The sequence below is a fragment of the Mirounga leonina genome, unplaced genomic scaffold (assembly GCF_011800145.1).
Source record: "Mirounga leonina isolate KUSES-001 unplaced genomic scaffold, KU_Mleo_1.0 Mir_114, whole genome shotgun sequence".
In the NCBI taxonomy this organism is placed as follows: domain Eukaryota; kingdom Metazoa; phylum Chordata; class Mammalia; order Carnivora; family Phocidae; genus Mirounga; species Mirounga leonina.
In genome coordinates this window covers 6532737-6545726 of record NW_023270265.1, presented here as the reverse complement: position 1 = coordinate 6545726, position 12990 = coordinate 6532737, and the positions used below count along the sequence as shown (strand labels likewise).

The window sequence follows — 12990 nt, the reverse complement described above, 5'->3', positions numbered from 1 at the left end:
CCTCCGTGTCCCCACCAGGTTCTCTCCACGGGCCCCGTGGCTCTGGCTTCCGGAAAATGAATCCTGTGTTCACTCCCACCGGTGGGTCTCCACGTGACCCTGTCCCCGGGGTGAGCGGCAGAGGAAAAAAAGTTAAATGTTATAAAACAAGGCAGCAAGGCTGCTGGGGAGAATGTCTGCTAAACGTGTGCTTTCCCTCTCTGCACACTGGGGCTGGGCGAAGGGCAGGTGGGTGGAGTGCTGGCTGCAAAGTGTCGCTGCCCCCACCGAGGGCCTGGCCTGCTGTCTGTCCCTGGCGCTGCCTCTTTCAGAGAACCCTGGGGCCAAGATTTATTGGCTGCTGGGGCCCTGCCGCGTGTGTGGCTTCGGTGTTTACAGGCCTGGGGAAGGCTGAGGTCTCCCTTCCCGGGCCGCGCGGTGGTGGAGAGCGGGAGCTTGGGCGAAGAATGGCTGCTATTCACGGTGGAGTCTGCAACAGGACTTGGTGTGCAGCCCAGAGGGGTGAGCAGCGTTGCACTTGTAACAGCCAGGCCCGGGACGGAAATCCCACCCCGCCGGCCGGCTTCAGACAGGGAGGGCCGGGGAGGGAGGCCTTGTGCCTTCAGAGGGCCCGGGCACCCTTGCCAGGAGCCGGCAGGCAGGCCAGAGCCGGTGAAAATGCGTTGACCCTGGGTGAGCAGGCCTCGGGGACAGCTGAGAACGGCGAAGGCAGGAGGGGACCCCGGGTGCCAAGACCAGGGTGAGAGCCCTGAGCCAAAGCAGGCCACAAGGTACATGATGCAGATGAGGGAAGGGGGACAGGGGGACTGCCCCCTGCATGCTGGGGAGGCCCGGTGGCACACGATGAGTCCTTGGCCCAAGCACTTTAACAACCGGTCTTCGTTTGTTCATCTGCGAAGTGGGAAGAATGACATCTGCCTCATAGGGTTCCTGGGCATTAACCTACATAGCGGAGGCCCGGTAGAGTCGGTCCTCCTTAGTGGCTAGAACGTTTCCCACTGCCCTGCTGCTAATTGTTCCAGAAGGCACACTAACGCCGCTCTCTAGCCCCGTGGGCCTGTGGGCCTGTGGGCTGAGCCTCATGAAGGCCTGCTTTCACATCGCAGCCTTGCTCTTGCTGACAACGGCCTCCAGGCGCATCACTCAGGGTCCAGGTGCGCCCGGCCCGCCTGCCCTACCTGCTGCCTCACCTTCATGGTCCCAGCCCCACTCACCTGGAAGAAACAAGAGCCCATGTTCGCTGAACACTTGCTATGAATCAGGAGCCAAGGCAAGCATGTGACCTGTCTCATCACTTTTTAATTTATTATTTGGAACCTTTGATTGTGGAAATGTTCGAAGGTAATCAAAACCAGACAGGCTGGTAATGAAGCCTGGGCCCTCCCCCAGCTTCTGTAGTGACTGAGCATCTATCCCTGCTGACTTTCTTTTCTTCCTCCTCTCTGTCTTCTCTGTGTCCTTCCCTCCCTCGCTGCTGGAATGTCTAAAGCAAATCCTAGATCCTGTGTCATTTCACCTGTAAACACCTCAGTGTGTGTTGCTACTGGATACCAAATTAGAAAAAAAAGAAAGATCTATTATCATACCTAAAAAAGTAAACAATAATTCTTAATATCATCTAATATTCAGTCTGTGCATGGCCTCATTTAATCCTCAAAATAACCATTTGGAATAAAAAAAAATATGATTGCTCCCACCATTCAGATGAAAAGAGAGTGAAAGGACATTAAGTGGCTTGTGTGCAGTCCCCCAGTGAGCCCCACCTCCTGGGGCGAGTTGGCTGATGGGTGCTGGATGCCGGGAAAACCCAGAGCCCGCTCTGACTTCCCTACCGTCATGCCTGAGCCTCCAAGTCTCACGTCACCCGGTGGGCCCCCACCCACACAGGTCAGCCCCTGGCCAAGCCCGTTTTACTCCTGGCATTGACTTGACCTCAGCTTTCTCACACATAAAAGGGCAGCCACACAGCACCCACCTCCAAGGTTTGTTCATTTCTTTATGCTTTTGAGAAATATTTATTCTGTGGCTATTTTGTTCCAGTGCCATTTGGTGGTGCTTGGGATCCAGCAGGGCACCCCTGAGAGTCTTGGCTAGCATGGAGTTGACAGTCTACATACCCTTGCTACTCAAAATGCGGAGGACCGGCAGCTTCAGCATCCCCTGGAAGGCGAATAGAATCAGGGACATTCAGCCCTGTCCCAGCGCTGCTGAACTGGAATCTGTATTTTAACAAGGTCCGTGAGGTTCATTCCCATGCGCATTGAAGTTTGAGAAGCCCTTACTTTGGGCCACCGTTTTCACTCTCGGCTATACATGAGAATCCTCTGGGGAGCTTTAAAAAATACCAGGCCTGAGACCCACCCAGAACGATTAAATTAGAACCACCGGTGATGTTTACAAGTTCTCTGTGCAGATGGGATTGAGTGCACCAGCCCACGTTGATTGGAGAATAAATGAGCTCACTGTCTAGCAGAGTACCTGCTAGGACACGTAGGTGCTAAATTAATGCTCTATTTCTCCCTTTGCCATCTCAACCTTGTCCCTAGGATACTCCACTCCCCACCCCCAACCCCTTTGGGTAGCTTATCATCTTTCCTGGTCCAAAGACATTCTTTGGCTTCATGAGTTTCCAACCTGGGTGCTACTCTTAGCTTGAAAAACCCAGAACTGTAACCTGGGGTCCTTCTCACGGGAATCAGGCAGCAGGAAAGACATGAGCTTCTCCCCTTCATGACCTGCTTTGCTGAGCTGGGCTGAGAGCTGCAAACAAAAATAAATAAATAACTAAAGGTTCAGCCACATGTGCAAAGAGCTTTCTTTCAGTACAGCAGAGTCCCAGTGCAGACGTGACCTCATCCCACTCCCCCGCCAGGTGACGCAGCTCGGGGCAGGTGCCACCAGCCCCTGGGGCTCACCAGGCAGAAGCAGCAGTTTGAGTCCCTGGGCATACAGGAGAGGGCTCTGACCCTGGACACCCGTGCAAAGCAGCGGCCTGGGCCCAGCCTGGCCCCACCGGGTGGCTTAAGGGACAGGGATGTTTTCCTGGGGTGGTGGCATTGGCAGAATCTCAGGGTGGTGGGGGTGGGCCGGTATGAGGTTCCCGCGCTCCTCCCCTTCTGCAGGCCAGCAGGACACTGCTCACGGGGCTGTGTACAGGCCTGTGAATGAGCCACAGCCCATGCAGGAGGCTGGAAAGGGGTCAGAGGCCCTTCTCCAAGCTGCAGGGATCAGGGCCGCCTGAGGGGGAGGGAAGAGGAAGACAGGGGTAAGAGCTGTGAGCTGTCTCCTGGGAAGCCAGCACTTCAGGTCTAAACTCCATCATCCAGTGCATTGATTTCGTAGGAAGCACAAGTCACCTCACCATATAAGTGGGGAGACTGAGGCCTAGACATGGGGAAGCACTTCCCAGGGTCAAAAAGGCTGGTCTTGAGACCCCAAGGCTGTGTTCTCTCTGATACGTAAGTGGACCGGCTTAGAGAGTGAGGGCCCAAACACCACACTGGGCATGTCCGGGTGCACCATGGGATCGCGCCCTGACCCCAGGCCTTGGCCATTTGAGGCCAGGGAGAAATGAGGCCAGCAGGCTAAGTATGGGAAGGGAACTCAGGCAAAACCGGCTCTGGTCCTCCATTTGGGGTTTGTTGGGGACTTTTGGCAAGTCACTTCACCTCCTTGTTGTCTCTGATTTTCTCCCCTATCACACAGGGGTACCTCTGACCTCACAGTGTGGCTTTGAGGAGTCATCGAATAAGAAAGTGGATGGTGAAAAGCTGCCAGAGGGGCTGCCTGGGTAAGCGGCCAGGGTACAAGGGATGGTAAATAGTAGGCACACATGCCATCCCTCCCCACTTCTGAGCCCACGGCAGACATCACCAGTTGATCACTGCACTTCTGCTCCCTGAACGTGAACCTGTCTCAGAGCTCCTCTCAGGCCACAGTGCTCCAGGCAGCCGCTCCCAGTCCAGCACACCTTTCATCTTTACATCGTCTGCTGAGAAGCTTCTGCTCCAGAGTCAGGCATCTCCAGGAAAAGCCAGAGCTTGGGTAAACACGGTAGCAGGAAATCAGGTGGGGGTGGGAGAGGAGACCCAGCCAGGATAAAGGGCTCTTAGTACCAAACGGACCATGGACGGTGTCTGCAGCATGTAAGAGCCCCTGGAAGCTGGCCAGGCATGCAGAGCGCGGTCACAGGAACAGGCACCAGGAGAGGGGCTCCTCTTGGCTGAGCCACTGCCCTGGATCAGGGACTTGCCTCTGCATCTCATCCTATGGGCATGAAGCCTCTGGGGGGTCTGCACCACTATTATCTCCACCGTACATACAATGAAACTGAGGCTGGTGGAGGCTATAGTCAAGGGGACATGGAGCTGTCATCAGGACCCAAGTTTGCCAGACGCAAAAGCTCACATTCTCCACTCTGCCATTCAGAAATAGGGCCTGTTTCCTTGGGCCCCTCTCCAGAGTGGGGCTGCGCCTGGGGGCGACCTGTTCTGGCCCCAGCATGCCGGAGCCGGAAGGCTGGGTCCCTGCCACGGCGCGAGGCAAGCAGACCGGGGAGGTTTGCTGGCACTGGTTTGTCTGCTTTTCCAATCCCTGAGGCATTTGAGTTTGTGAACCTTGGAACAGGGGACAGAACCCTGGGCGAGAGTCCCTCTCGGCCACTCTCTTTTATGGCATAACCCCAGGCAACTCTCTGCCCCTTTCTGGGGCTCAGTTTACCCATCTATGACTGAGAGCCTTGTGACTCAAGGTGGATCTGCAAAGTGCCAGCATCGGAGCCCCTGGGGAGCTTGTTAGAAGGGCTGAATCACAGGCTACTGGATTAGAATCGGCATTTTCCCAGGGCCCAGGTCATCCACATGCTCACGGAGGTTGTAGAACCATCCAGTTCACGAGTCCTGGAGTCTCTTGCACACCCAACAACTGAGCATCCTGCAGATCACAAAGTCAGCACCTGAGGCTCGGCTAAAGCCCACGCTTGCAGCTCAGGCTGGTCGTTCCAGCCAGGAAGGCTGAGCTGGGAATGCCAGGTGAGCCCTCGTCGGGGAGGGGGGCGGGCCTGCAGGAGCGACTGAGTGCAGGCCCACAGTGGCCGGGAGAACCCAGCCAGCCAGGCCGCCGCGTGGAGTTCCCAGTCTGCGGCCGGAGGCCAGGCATACCAACACAGAAGCAACTCAGGACAGCCACCTGGGAGTGGGGAGGGCGGGGACAGACGCTGTGGGAGGCCAGAGGAAGGTGTGGTCAGGGTGGGCTGGGGGCTAGAGGCAAAGCATTTCTCTCCGCTACTCTCCTGGTGACCTGGTAGGGGATATCTCAGGCCCCATCATGGAGCAGCGGGGGCCACAATTAAATTTAAGTGCTCATCCATTTTCCCCACAAGCACCAGCATTTTCCATCCCTTTTATGGATTTCTGAGGAATGATAAAATGCAGCTGTTTTGGCTCCTGAGCCAATGAAATAATGAAAGGTGGCCTGAGCCCCCTCCGGGGAAATCAGCGGCTTATTTATTTCTTTTGACTCCAAGACTTCTATCCGTGTCTCCTAATGAACCTGAGCTTCTAAACCTGCCCGTCCATCGCCCTGGCCCTCACCTCAAGCCACTTTCTAGGGACTTCTTTGTAGACACTCGAAAGCCTTCTGGGGATGTGATGTTGGTCGATTTTTGTCCTCCACTCCCCTCCTCTAAAAAAAACATGGGTTTCTGAACCCCCGTGCCGGGCAGGGCCCCTGGCAGAGTTAAGTGAGGCGCCCCAGTCCATGGCCTTGCCGAAGGCCTGGCATAGAGTCGGTGCACAGCAATGCCACTTGCCTGCCTTTCGGATGTCCTGGTGGGTCAAGAATTCATACAAAGCACGCTGCCCACTGCTGTTCTAGCTGGACCCCCGACATTGCTACTTCCTTAACCATGAAAACAGCCCTGGCCTCCGCGGGCACGCATCGCTCAGATCCACAGACTCATTTAAGCCTCACGTAACCTTGAGACAGGTGGGGCCAGCATTAGCGATCCACCGCACGGCAGACGCCTGGAGCGCTGGACGGCCTCCTCAAGGCCACGGTGTAAAGAGTGACGCTAGCAGAAGGATCTTGGAACCAGGACTCTGCCACCACCCCATTCACATCCTGGGGAGAGCCTGGCTGCCGATGGCCTGGGAGCCCTTGCTCCGTTTCCCTTCCTGAGCTCGTCTTCCTTTCGCCAGGATCTACTCTTCCGTGTCAGAAAGTGCAGAAGCCTTGAGGAGAGCATGAGAGCAGGAGGCAGGCTCAAGCGGACACATCATCCTTCCTGCCATGTTTCCTGACAGCCCCCTCCTAAGCCAGCACGCACGGGGCAGGGGCTGCTGCCTGTCTCTGCAGTGGTTCCAACGTGGGGGGCCCACTGCCAGCGTGCTAGGCGACCTCTAACCCAGACAATCCTGGGGGCTCTGTTGTTTGTCATCAGCAACTGCTTGGGTCAACGGGGTATTTTTGAGTTTCTAGCACTATAACTGTCCCAAGTGGGTTGAATTACGTCCCATTACCAGATACGCCCAAGTCCTAACACCCAGCCCCTGGGAATGTGAACTATTCCCTCATCTGGGAATAGGGCCTTTGCATATGTCATTAAGTGAAGGATCAGGACAAGAGATCATTCTGGATTTTGGGTGGACCTTATAAGGAGGCCGAGATCCAAGACACAGATACACACAGGGGAAAGTCACCTGCAGGCAGAGGCAGGGATTGGAGGGATATGTCTACAAGCCAAGGAATGCCGAGGACTGCCAGCAACCCCCAGAGGCTGGAGCAGGCAAGGAAGGATCCTCCCTGGGGCCTCTGGAAGGAGCGCGGCCCTGCCAACACCTTGATGCCAAACTTCTGGCTTTCGGGATTGTTCTAAGCCACTCAGTTTGTGGTATTTGTTACAACAGCCTTAGAAAACTAATACACCACATAAAAAAATAAAACATTTAAAATAGACTATCCACTGTTTGAGATGTTTCCAGGACGGGTGATGTTTCCCTGTCTCCAGCGGGGCAGGAGGGCCCTAAGAGGATCCTGGCTGCATGATGGAGGCTCTGGGGCTGAGAGGCCAGGGGGCAACTCTCAGCGATGTGGCAGAACGTGGCCTGTGCTTGGCTTCAAAGGATGCTGAGCATAGGCAGGGTGCAAGGTGTCTGGGCCCATGCCGGGGTGTTAGCATGCTGCCTGTTGGGGCTGGTGACGTGCTGAAGGAGAAGGTAGAGAGAGAGGCTGTTGGGGAATCATGGGAAATCAAGCCCCCAGCTTCCTTACCGACCTCAGGAGGCCTTGGGAGCCATCTTGTCCCGGGCAGGTACTGTGGAGATTGCTGTGTTCTAGGCTGGGGTGGGAAACAGAGTCGAATATGCCCTGTCTCTTCCAGTCTAGAGGGAGAGAGAGGTCCGGGAGGTGGACAACTCCAGCCTCAGGGGTGACAGTCATTGAGGCCGGCAGGAACAGATGCCAGGGGCTCAGGGAAAGGAGCCTTTTCCCCAGGCTGGGGAGTCCAGGGACACGTGCTGGCAGAAGTGGTAGGTTTGGCTCCGTGAGGCCTGTAAGGAGGGGTCCTTTGAGTCGGGAAGCCATGAGATGCTCCAGGAAGTGTGACATGCCCATGGATGTGGCCACATAGGACTGGAGGGTGGGGGCAGGACAAAGCATCTGGGTGTCTTTGTGTGTATGTCTGTGTGAGCTGGGGGAGGCGAGGGCATGGTGGGAGGAGGGAGGAGATGGGGACTCAGCTGGAAGATGTATTCCGAAATGCTCTGTGACCAAATGGGTGGAAGGGAGAAGATGGGAGTGTGAGCCATGACTCAGGTTTCAGGGCCATAGAACCCCTGGGCAGCTTGAAGGAGTCATTTCTCTGTGGTGGGGCTGAAGGCAGGGCTGGGCCTGCAAGGACCCTTCCCTGGCCGGACAGAGGAATACATGGCCACACACACACACACACACACACACACACACACACACAGAGGAGTCCGTCTCCCAGCTCTCTCTCTCGCACCCCTCTTCCTCTTTTCTCGGGAGGCTACTCTCTACCAACAGGGAACGCGAGGCCCAGCCCTAGCCCTGCGGTGGACGGAGAGGGACAAGGACCGAATCCCGTGTCCCAGAGAGAATCACACCTCTCTGCAAAGGCAAAGGAGAGAGATGGATGTGTTCGTCGGCAAGCTCTAGGTGACACTCAGATGCCAGAGACTGACCCGCTCACATACCAAGAAACAGAGAGACACACAGACTCCAGTCACACCATGAGTCAGACCGAGAAAGATACTCAGGTACACACACACACACACACACACAGACAACAGGCATATACAGGCCCACACTCCCAGACTCACAGAGGCATGTATCCGCCCACAGACACACACTGGCATGCACACAGACAGACACAAATGTGCACTCAACAGAAAAAGATACACACCCAGGGAGACACTCAGACACACACACAAAGACACCCAGATGCATAGCCAGATCGACACAGGCAGAGCCATGGAGACAAAGAGGCTTTGAGTGAGGCCAGCCCGCCTCCAGAACCCAGACATCCCAGCTTTGCAGTCCCCCTAGGAACCCTCTGAACCGCCAGGAGAAATTCCTAGGATATTAGCTAAATTTCAGACACAAACATTCCGGTCTCCCTCTCCAGATGTAATGCTCCTGAAAGCCTGCACAGCCCTCCCTCAGCTTACCCCTCACGGCCCCCACTCCCCGGCTCTGAGGAATGCTGCCTGTCGGCTCAAGGAAGGGGGTGGTCCAGGAGAGGTGAAGGGTCCACACCAGGCAGGGAGCACAAGGCCACACGGGTGGGGCTGTCTGCACAGTGGGGGGATCCCGACAGATGAGGAGGTCAGGCAGAGCTGAGGGGTTTCCTTGTAGCAGAGTGGGGCGCTGCCCAAAGCTGGGGCTGACCACGCCCGAGGGAGGTACGGAGAGGTCTCTGGACTGAAGTCAGCACCCTGACTTGGAGTCCAGCTCCGGACCAGGAATGTGGCTCATCGTGGGGGGGCCTTGTAAAGGTCTGGGTCTTGTTCACCTCCCCACAGACACATTGGATGCTCCTCAGCTCCAGGACCGTGCCAGGTCCTTCATACCCCAGGGCCTTTGCACACACTGGCCCCTCTGCCTGGAGCTCTTCCTCTGACTCTGCCTCAATCCCAGCATAAATGTCGCTTTCTCAGAGAGGTGTCCCCCCTCCACCTGCGTCGGCCTTGTCTTATTTCCTCTTAGAACAGCTGGTTCTCCTCCAGATCCTTGTGTCAGTTTGCAGCTGTTCCTTGTTCTACATGGCTACTCTTCAAGCCCTCCCCAAGGCTAGACCAGAAGCTCCATGAGGATGGACACTGTGTCTGTGATAGCCAGGGCTGAACGCATAACACATGCTCAGCAAACATGGGCCCTGTCTCCTGGGCCATACACTCCATTTGAAAAGCTTTCAGCCTCAGTTCCCATATCTACAAAATGGGTTGAAATGGCATTTCTCTCACCAGGTTCTTGTGGGTAGAAAATAAGATGATGAATGCAAATGGGCTTTGGCAAATGTCCTCTTACCTCGAGTAAGGGCTGCATGGTCCTCCTTCTTAAGCCCCCCATGAGAGTTGGCAGCAACCCAGATTTAGACACAGACAGGCTCTGTAAACATATGTCCAGCAGGGCTTGGTTGCCTAAGAAGTATGCTTTCAGAAGTGCTGTGACGTATCCTAACTCTTTGCTGATGCTTGAAATTCCACTGTTCTTATCACAGATCTGTGTCACCTCAGAGCCCATTAGAGTCATCAGTCACTCGCCATCAAAGTAAAGAGGTGGCAAGGCAGACCCTTCCCTGAGACGCAAGCAGACTGGAAATCTGGGTGCGTCGCATCCAAATCAGCCTCACCACCATGTGTCCCAGTGACTGGGACACCAGGGGCGCAGCAGGGCGCCAGCTCTGTGGGACGTCCTAGGACAAGCCAGATTTCCTACTCTCTACCCACCACAAGCCTCTCCATCTCCTTCTTCTGTCCTGGCTTCCTGCAAGGATGGTAGCCAGTGGCTTCACCTCCTGGGAGATGGCTGACCATGGCAAGTTCCCTAACATCTCTGAGCTCCAGCTGTCCCATGTGTCCCCCACCCCAGGGTTTTGCCCTGAAAATCAAGTGGCTCCGCGTATGTGCAGGTCCCCGACAGCGCTCCTGGCACATAGTAGTAAGTCAGTAACTGGTGGCCCCAGTGATGATGACGAGAGCTGTGAAGTCAGAGGAGCTGCCCAGTGACAATGGCATGTGAGTCTGTTGCCCCCAGCAGAGCCTGTGGGGTCTGAGATCTGGGTCTGCCTGCCTCCCACCCAGACAATGCCTGCCTTGCGAGAGGCAGCTCGTTATGCCGGAGATATATGTCCTGTCGTAAAGTGTTTAATATTTTAGCTCCTAATTGCGTTACCAGAGACAGACAGCTGTTTATCCTCATCACTCTCCCATCGCTGTCTTTGGCAGGACCCACTGGGCCACTCCAGGTGTTTGCTTGCCTCCTCTTCTGAGAATCTCGGACGGCTACATGGGCACCTGCAGGCGGTTCAGGTGGTCAGCCGTGAGTGGTGCCAGCAGGCGGGGGCCGGGCTTGGCACCGCGGGGGATCCGAAATGACCCTCACCTCCTCCTATCCGCCTGCTGCCCTCTTGTCTATGAAGCACCACGCCAGCCATCAGCTCCTTTGCTTCTTACAGCAGTCCTTCAAGGCAAGAACTGTTTTTACTGATCCCATGATACAGAGCAGGAGACTGAGGCCAGGAGGGGTTGTGAATTTCATTCATTCATCCACTCATTCGCTCGTTCCCTCAGCAATCCTTTTAGGTAGGAACAGCATATGGAAGGTACTGGGGACATTAGAATGAATAAGACACAGCCCCCCCCCTCCCAGGACCCACAGCCTTGCTTAGATGGAGAGTGACAATAATACAACCACCCTTGGCCTGTCTCTGCCCCCCACCCCCACCCCGGGTAGTGCTCACGGCCAGCAAAGTGCTAGTTCTAAAACATACCCTAGCTCTAGGTCCAGAGCTCTTAGATGGGTTGCCCTCCATTTAAAGCCCCCAGAAGCTTTCTGTTCACATTCTTGTCTGAGTTAGTCCCCAACCCTATTCTTCACCATATCGGGCCCCACTGGAGCCTCAGGCTTATCACTTAGCCTAGACATATGCGACAGCCCCGCTCACTGCCCACCCAGTGGCCGTTCTTCCCCCTTCCACTGCCTGTCTTTCCGATTAGAGCCCTGATGGTGTTGTTGGTGGGCAGAGACTCTGTTTCAAACCTCCTCCACAGTGTAAATGGATCCTAGGTATCCTTTTTTTTTTTTTTTAAGATTTTATTTATTTATTTGAGAGAGAGAGAGAGAGCACATGAGAGGGGGGAGGGTCAGAGGGAGAAGCAGACTCCCTGCTGAGCAGGGAGCCCGATGCGGGACTTGATCCTAGGACTCCAGGATCATGACCTGAGCCGAAGGCATTCGCTTAACCAACTGAGCCACCCAGGCGCCCGATCCTAGGAATCCTAATCCCCTTCGCCAGACACTTCTCCCGTCTCCCTCATAACCAGGGTGACCGGCCCACGACAAAGTCCGTGAGAACAGGGGATTATTATGGACCAAATGTGTGCCCCCCCTCAAATTCATACGCTGAATCCTAACCCCCAAGGGGACGGTGTTAGGAGGTGGGGTCTTTGGGAGGCAGAGCCCTCGGGAATGGAGTCAGTGTCCCTTACAAAAGAGACCCCAGGGGAGCTCTCCCTCCCTCTGTGTGCCATGGCAGAATGCAAGAATTGACAGCCTACAACTGGCCCTCGCCAGGACACCCCATTCTCAGGCTTCCAGCCTCCAGAGCTGGGAGAAATAGGCCCAGCAGTCACGGGAGCTTGGTTATAGCCGCGCAAGCGGACGGGGACTGGACTATTTGCGGGAGAGCTTCAGGACAGAAGGCGGGAGAGACTTCTCTCGAGCCCCACCTCCCCCTTCCTCCGGCCTTGCAGGTGTTTGTGGGCAGACGAGGTGCTTTGTGCTGCAACGGCGGTAACAGACGAAGGGCCAAGAGGCAGGACCCGGAGAAAGGCTGAGAAATGTGGGTCAAGCCTGGGTCTCTGCAGGCACAGCTGGGCCTCTGTATGACCCCGGCCCGGGTGGTGGCCTCCCGCTGGTAGCGCCATCCTCTGGGACTCGCCCGCTAGTCCTAGATGTCTTCCGTGTCGTCCTTGCGCAGGGGCCATGCTAATCTTCTCTGTATCGTTCCAATTTTAGTATATGTGCTGCCGAAGCGAGCACAGTCCTAGATGTCTTCCAAGGGACGCCGGAGCCAGCCTCTTTCATCCCCCTGCCGCGAACGCCCTTTCCTCTGGTTTCATTTTGAAAACTGCTTCTCCTTTTTTAAGACCCGGCCGGAGAACCCCCTTTCTGAGTCTTCCTTAACCCCCTCACCCTGCCCTGACCACAGGCCTGAGTGCCCACCCAACTGGGTGCCCACAGCACGTCGTTCAGACCCCTTTCACGCTGCCTTCACCACCTTGATTTGTGACTATTTCTTTTCCTCATCTGTCTGCAGACACCCTGGGAGGTCCCCCCAAGGGGGTCCTCAGTCAAGGCTTGAGTGACAAGGGCCTGCCACGGGGTCCTTATGTCATGGAATTCTCCCAGTGACCTTGAGAACCAAGACTGATGCTCACCTCCATTTGCGGGTGAAGAAACTGAGGGCAGAGGGGGGCGGAGGTATCTCAGAGTGAGCTCTGGGCATGCTGGAGGGAAGCCCTGGGCCACAGCGTCTGTGGGTCGGCCCCGCCGGGCGCCCCGCCTGGACCACGGTCCCCGTGAGCCATCTTCCTGCCATGACGGGCACTGCCTGCAATCACAGGGTGGTGGGTGGCACAACCAGGTGTTTGGCCCCGGGGCAGCGAACAGACCTTGCTTGTCCTGGCACAGGGGCCAGGGAAGGGTTCAGGGGCCATTCTCTGTAGGCAGCTGGGGCTGGGGCCCATCAAA

At 56.0% G+C, this 12990-nt stretch overlaps 1 non-coding gene across 1 annotated transcript; it reads right to left on the bottom strand.

Moving 5' to 3' along the window:
• Positions 1 to 12172: 12172 nt before the first annotated feature.
• On the bottom strand, positions 12173 to 12279 carry LOC117998906. The gene has a single exon (XR_004676130.1). It is a non-coding gene; the product is annotated as a U6 spliceosomal RNA (small nuclear RNA).
• Positions 12280 to 12990: the final 711 nt, after the last annotated feature.